Raw genomic sequence first — 7,567 nt, 5'->3', positions numbered from 1 at the left:
CGCTGTACAAATAAACTTGAATTGAATTGAATTGAATTGAATATACTGTATATAAAATTGTATGTAAATGTAGTATTAAATCTGAGTGGCAAATTTGATAGTCAGAATCATGATTAGCATTATGAATGAGTTTAATCCCATCATCATTATGATTGTAGGCTTATACTGAAGACCCAGAATCCTCTCTGCTCTGATCACTGGCTCTATTCCCTTCACTGCTCCACCTGTGAATAAAACAAATTCATAATTTTTATTAACACTAAACCAACAATAACCATTCAAAATATCATTCCTGTACATGGATGTTTCTAAAAATGTTGCATTATTTAGTTTTAAAGCCTGAACCTCTTCCAACTTATAAAATAAATGCATACGTGTATAAATCCATTAGAATTAGTAATAGCTGTAGTTTTGTGCAAATGTGTGCATATAAGAAAAAAAATCCCTGTTTTGACCCTGTTCTTAAAGCTTTAAAACGGCTTTAAAAAAAAATTTTTTTTTTTTGAGAACATAGTTCATATTTGAATATTTAAGTTTTTGGTTACAAACATCATATCACATATAGTCAGACCAAAATTTATTCAGACATCTTCAACATTTCTCACATTATCACAGTTTATTTGCTATAGTTTAAAAAAAATTGTAATAAAATAAAAAAAGAACTATGTCAAAACTGTGTCAGAACAAATTCATCCTGATAATGTCAGATAACTTTGTTAGAAAGGTATGTAACAAAACGGTTTGGTTTGACTGTATATTCATTTAACCAATTATTCCATTCCTTTTTTACTCACAATTTGTACAGTGTCCCAACTTTTTTGGAATTGGGTTTGTACTATAGTGAGGCCCTCCTGTGGATCCTCACCTGATAATGACACTCCTGTTCAGTTCATAGGTTGTGTCTATTCACAGTCTGTGCTGTTAAGAGGAATCAGAAGAGAAAATAAGCAGTGTTCATTTCATTTAAAAATTATTCAAGTATTTTAAACTGTAATGATTCACTGATACAATTAATAAAGCAGGTATTGTTGTATAAAGTTGTGGATGTGTGGTTTTGGTCTTTTGACTCCTTTGTGTTATATGTTTTTTTGGTAAAGCTTTAGAATGGTATTCTGTCATGATAACTCCCCAGGAATGACTTTACAGAAGCTACAGTAAGCTTTTGTAAGTGTTTTCTTTACAGAAAGGCAGATGAAGATCTCTTAAATATCACAAAGTGATGTTTACTCACCTCAGTTTACAAGTTGAGTTTTGTAGCACATCAATGAGCTGCTGCTTTGAGTCTCCAATGTTATTGTTACTCAGATCAAGCTCTTTTAGAAACTGCAGTGCTTTTGTGTTTGTCAAAGACTGAGTTAAAGAAGAAACATCTGTAATGCCACAGCAGATTAGACTAGAAAGAGATAAACAAAGATGGCTCACAAAACAACTTATAATAAACAACTGTAATCAAATATAATATGAACTCAGGCTCTGGTTTTATCTGTGATTTTAAGCATCATGATGGGTCTCACCTCAATCTCTCCAGTTTACAGTGTGAATCCTTCAGTACGTCACATAAACGATTCACTCCTGTGTTTTTTAGTTCATTCCAGCTGAGGTCCAGTTCTCTCAGGTGTGAAAGGTTTGAACACAGAGCTGAAGTCAGGATGAGACACTGTTTCTCTGTAATACTGCAGTTACACAGCCTAAAGACAAAAATAGAAAAGACAATGTCTCAATCTTACACTTAACTCACAATTTAAAGTAAATACAAGTACTTAATAAAAGTAAATACATTTAGTGAAACCATTAGTGCAGTATACATTTAATACTATTAGAAAATGTATTTCCATTCATGTTACACTGTTTTTAGTCTCTTGTCACCTGTCTTCTTTAGTGGCAAAGATTTATCAGAATTTAGAATTCAGCTTATGAAAAAATACTATAGCTACAAAGTTTCAAATGCTTCAGTTTAACCCTCTTTCTACTGATACACATCCTAAACCAACAGTCCATTGGATAATAGCATATTAAATGTTAATCAACACTGTAACTGCTGTACTGTATAAGGATATTTACTCTAGCTTCTCCACTTTGCATTGTGGGTTCATCAGTAGATCACTGAGGTTTTTCACTCCAGTGTCTCCTGGTTTATTCCCACTCAGGTTCAGCTCTCTCAGGTGTGATGGGTTTGATCTCAAAGCAGAAGTCAGGATAAAACACAGTTTCTCTGTAATACTGCATCCACTCAGACTGATGACAGAAGGAGAAAGAACAATTAATCAGATCCATGTTAAGTTAATGTGTGAGTTTAAATAAATCATGAGTAAACACCATCACATTTTAAGGATACTAGTTACACACAAGTAGGGGTGTGCGAAGAATATTTGTGATAATGATATTTATGACGATATAGGAAAAAAATATGGATCAACGTTTTATTGGTGATTGCAGCTGGCAGGCAGCAGCATTTATTAGTGCAAACACAATGAAGGGCATTTTCCATCCGTTCCCTTACCGAAAAGTAGTATACTTCAAGTTTATTTTAGCAAGTATACTTAAGTAAAGTTAAAGTATATTTTTAAGTATACTTTATGTAGTAAATATACAAATATCAGTGTATTAGTAGTATACTTGTAAGTGTACTATTTCAATACTCCTTGGGACTAAATTGGCCCACTTTCTAGTATATAAAAGTATACTTTTAAGTATACTTTAAGTATAACAGTTGTAAACTTTGAGTACACAACTAGTTTACATCAAAATGTTTAGTTTGTACTGCAACTATACTAAAAGTGAACTTATAGGTATACTGATAGTTTACTAATTAAATACTTGTAGTAGCATTTTTATTACACTTTGAAGTATAGTCTTAGTAAACTACTAGTTTAGTAGTTTTATACTGCAAGTATACTCGTAAGTTTTCTTTAAGTTAACTTTACATCATACTTTAAGTATACTACTATGTCCCTATTTAGGTATTAATTTGTATATATTTTGTTACATGAATATCTGAACATACAAAACATCAAAAGAACAAGGTACAAAGGTATCTGCTTGTAAACAATTTTTTTTTAACATTTTTAAACACTTGAATGTGGATAAGTTTCATAAATAAAAAATAAAGAAATAAACAACATTTTGAACAAAAAGCTGAAAAAAAGACTATGAATTGGATTCAGAATGATAATCAAAACGTAGATAAAGTCGATCAACACCCCAAAGCTTGACAGTCATTATTACCTCTTCATTGGTCGACATTTTATTCCATAATGTTACATAGTTTTGATACCGTTTTATGTCTGATGATCGTGTTAGATTACATGTGGAAGCATCTGTTGTTTCGGTTTCTTCTTCACTTGTGTTTTTTGGAAATTCTGTACAGAAGATGTGTACATGGGCCCACATGAAAAGGATCAGAAGCTGAACAGATGGAACAACAGAGCAAAGTTTGTGCGAAAAGACTGACTGCCAGCAGAAGATTGGCAAGGATTTTCCAAAAAGCAGACATTTACGAAAATTGCGTGTATCTTTATTGCACGCATTATATTGAAGACTCATAATCCACCTCATTTAAAAAAAATACAAAGTAAGCAAGTTAATACACACATTTTTGCTGAAATTCATTGTGCTGTTGTTAACAGGCATGGAGCTACTCAAAGAGGATATCAAACTCCAGAGAGAGACAGACAGAGGAGAGAAGAGCACAGGAGAGCAAAGAGAGAATGGAGGGACTGTTTTCTCTTCTTGAGAGAATGCTTAACAAATACATTATTGGCCATTCTCTATTAGGCAAGAGAAAGCAGTGGAAAAAATGGGACACATTATAGTTTTTCAATATCTTTTTTTAAATGTCACATTGTCAATGAAACAACCTAATTTCTGTAGTTTATTTTTGTGATGCAAGTTAAAAATGAAATGAATACATTGTATACATTATTCCTTTTTGTAGTGTAATTTATTTGTAAATGATCCTGAGTACTTTCTGTACAATTTGTATTTTTGTTTTGCATATTCACATGTGTAAATAAAAGAGAATTATTGTACATTCATTTTTTTAAATGCAGCTTATACTTTTCACAAAACATTCTTTTATATGTTTATTTTTTTGTCTTGTAAATAATTTTTTCCCAAACAAAGTGGTTTCGCTTTCACAACGAAGCACACAGCGTCTTCAGGACATGGCGGCAGCGGCAACAATATATTTTATGAGAACAATATATTTTATGAGAATAAAAGTTACGCCTTCTTTCTTTGCGTGAACATTTGGGCGGCGTTATGCAAATCTTCCCACATAGTGACGTAGATATGTGGGGGCGTGTTCGAACGAGCCGTTTTAGGTAGGTGTGGCTAACTCTTAACTTTTATAAAGAATATCTCTTTGGATTTGAGACTTTAGTCTTTGCAACTTTACAGATCTTCTTTATGCACCAAGAGCTTGTAACACTCCAAAGAGAAAGGAAAAAATGAAATCGCATCATATGACCCCTTTAATATTAAAACATTAATTCTGAACATAATTGCGGTCCTGGTTTGTTTGGACTATTTAAATTCAAAGTGATGAAAAAGTGAAATGAGAATTGAAATAAAGAACTGAAAAATATTGACCAGTCACAAACAAATTTAACTTTTTTCCCCCTGATGTTGTATGCTTAATGCATATAAAGGGCTTCTTTTCTTGCTAACATGAATCACATGATATGTCTTCCCTCAAAACAGCTTTACTGTGGAATAAAAACAGTCAAACAAAGAATTTTTTTTTCTCTCTTGCAAGATAAAACATTGATTCCACTGTATGCTCTTGAGGCTCTAGCAGCTCAGTTTCTGAGTCAAAGTGAAACCTGCTGCGGTCTGAGTTTAATTCAGGCCAGTTAAGAGCCAGAATAACCCAAATGAATGTGGCTTCTGTTGAGTGGACAAACGTCTTGCTCCTATTTACTATTGCATGTGTGCGGTTGACATTATTTTCCTTTAAGTCAGATTTCCACTCTACACAAAGATTCATAGTATAATGAATTACTCAACAGTGATACTTCACACCAGATTATTAATTATTTTGCAACAGTTTAATTGATTTTGTTCCCATACAGCGTGGGATAATAGAATATTATAAATCTAAATAAAATAATACACATTAAAAAGGATCTCTTCAAATCACTATACATATAGGCCTACATAAAAATAATAAAATATTAGCAAATTAAGCATTGCTTGGAAATAAAATATTGCTTCAGAATATACAGATGTCTTTGAATGGTCATCAGTTTAACAAAATCTTACTTGCACGGTAAGAACATTATGGTGGTGTTTGTTATTCATTCATTACATAGCAGACAAACTGCAAACATGCTAAATGCATATAAACTAAATAATGAGAACCTAAAATTCTGTATAATTTTCACTTAATAACACACAAAAGTTTAGATTTTAGAAGTGTCTAAATAGTCACAATCAACGGATTGAAGTTGGCAATTCTGACTAAATCGGAGGCAGATCGATATCCGTAACCACCTTCTGTACTACATATCCCACAATTAAAGTTGGATGCAATTACGAAGTCAACTAGATTGAAAAGTTTGTAGACAAACTTTAAGCTGGCTTGAAAAAGCCTAGCTAGAAAGTTTGAAAAAGTACGAAAAGCTTGCAGTCTGAAAGTTTTCAGTTTGAAGTAGTTTGAAAGTTAAAATAGTTTTAAAGATTAAAGTTTGAATATTTTCAAGGATAACAAAAAACAGATAGGTATAAAACATATTGCTAGGGTACCTGGGGTGGTTGTTAGGCTGTTTCTAGCATGACTAGCGTGTTGCTAACATGTTTTTAGCATGATTAGCATGTTACTAGCATGATGCTAGCATGATTAGCATGTTTCTAGCATGATTAACATGTTGCTAGCACAATTAGCATGTTACTAGCATGTTGCTAGCATGATTAGCAAGTTACTAGCATGTTTCTAGCATGATTAGCACGTTACTAGCATGTTGTTAGCATGTTTCTATGCTAATCCAGCTAAAACCAGTTGATTCGGTAAAAAGAAAAACAGCTAAAAAACAGCTAAAACCAGGCTGGCCTGCTAAAAAAGTGGCCAGAACCACTTTAAAACCAGCTTGGGAGACCAGCCAAAGCAGTCAATCAGCTTAGGCTGGTTTTAGCTGTATTTTCAGTAGGGAGTTGTTAAGCTTTGCTATAGCACTAGACAGCTTCTAGGAGGAGATACATTTTAAAATTTGGTCTCAGAAGAAAAAGTTTAAATAGGATTTCAGTAAGTTGGCTTTTTCAAGTCAACTTAATTAGAATGTATGCACTAGCCTATGTCAAACCTTTATAACGAGGAGAAAAAATGTCAACCCGTTTTACAAGCAGCCCAATTCCGCGAGAAAACGGTTAAGGCTAGATGGGACAGCTGTGGCTACATGCCCACATCAATTCTTGCGTAATTTTTGTCACGCTGAACAACAATAAATACTGTATTTACATTATTGTAAAGGGTGGGGGTAACGTTAGACGTTAATAAAACACAATCTTATAGGTAGCAAATTTAATTTATTGTTACTTTCCCGCCCGCTGCAGCTGTATCCCTTCTAGCCACAACCCGGCAAAAAGAAAAAAAAACCGACCCTGGCAACAACCTACTTCCGAAAGCACAACCGGACCAGCTTCTCTAAAACTCTATTGGTTGACCAGATGCATACGTCACAACGTGTTGCCGCCTGGGCGAGGTCAAGCGCGCGCACTGTCAGAGTTCTGTAGGGTTTCTATGTTGGGCTCAAAACTTTACAGCTTTAAGCAAAATTAACATATGAATTACCTTAAAATAATGACACACGAGTTTCAGTTTTCTGAGGCTTTACGAAAATGATTCGCACACTTGATTTGTTATTTTTGTTGTGTCTGGTTGGTAAGTTATACATCTATGTTTATAAAAAAAGTGTTATCATAAAGTAAGAAAATTAACATTAACGTTTAAATATTTACGTCGTTTAATTTTGTTCTGCAGGTGTGTTTGATGTCGAGTCACATGAAGTGTCAGTGATGGTAGGAGATTCTGTCACTCTGGACTCTAATGCTTCAGAAATCGAGCAGAAGAATGAGATCGAGTGGAGGTTTAATGACATTCGCATAGCTAACGTAATAATGGGCAACCCTTCATATCATGATTATGCGAGATTTAAAGACAGACTGAAGCTGGACAGAAACGGATCTCTCACAATCAAAGACACCAGAATAACAGACACCGGAGTCTATAAGTTGAGTACCATTATTAGTAATAGGGAGTCAACCAAGAGATTCAGTGTTACTGTTTATGGTGAGTAGAGTATAATATGTATAATTCATATTCATAATAGGCTACTATTCTCATAATAGTCATATTTCAGGATGGTTTTAATATTTGAATTTACAGATACATTTCAGACTGTGGTCCCACTTTATTGTTAAAACCGTTTCAACTTTTTTTATTTTATTTTATTACTTTTTTATTTATAGAGGCATCAATTGTTGCACTCTTGAATGCACATTAGTTGAACCAGCCATCTTATATATATATATATATATATATATATATATATATATGTGTGTGTGTGTAAAC

General features: G+C 33.4%; 1 long non-coding RNA gene across 1 annotated transcript in view; it reads left to right on the top strand.

The window, feature by feature from the left end:
• The first annotated feature begins 1,527 nt into the window (after positions 1–1,527).
• The window catches only part of LOC107749586 (uncharacterized), a 93,629-nt gene continuing 87,589 nt past the window's right edge, over positions 1,528–7,567 (top strand). The window contains exons 1-2 of the long non-coding RNA XR_001641056.1: positions 1,528–1,678; positions 7,220–7,226. This is a non-coding gene — a long non-coding RNA (uncharacterized LOC107749586). The remainder of the gene's footprint in view (positions 1,679–7,219; positions 7,227–7,567) is intronic.

This window comes from Sinocyclocheilus rhinocerous, unplaced genomic scaffold (assembly GCF_001515625.1).
Source record: "Sinocyclocheilus rhinocerous isolate Xijiao unplaced genomic scaffold, SAMN03320098_v1.1 scaffold1926, whole genome shotgun sequence".
In the NCBI taxonomy this organism is placed as follows: domain Eukaryota; kingdom Metazoa; phylum Chordata; class Actinopteri; order Cypriniformes; family Cyprinidae; genus Sinocyclocheilus; species Sinocyclocheilus rhinocerous.
Note: the sequence above shows the minus strand (reverse complement) of the source record. Positions and strands in the feature narration are given on the sequence as shown.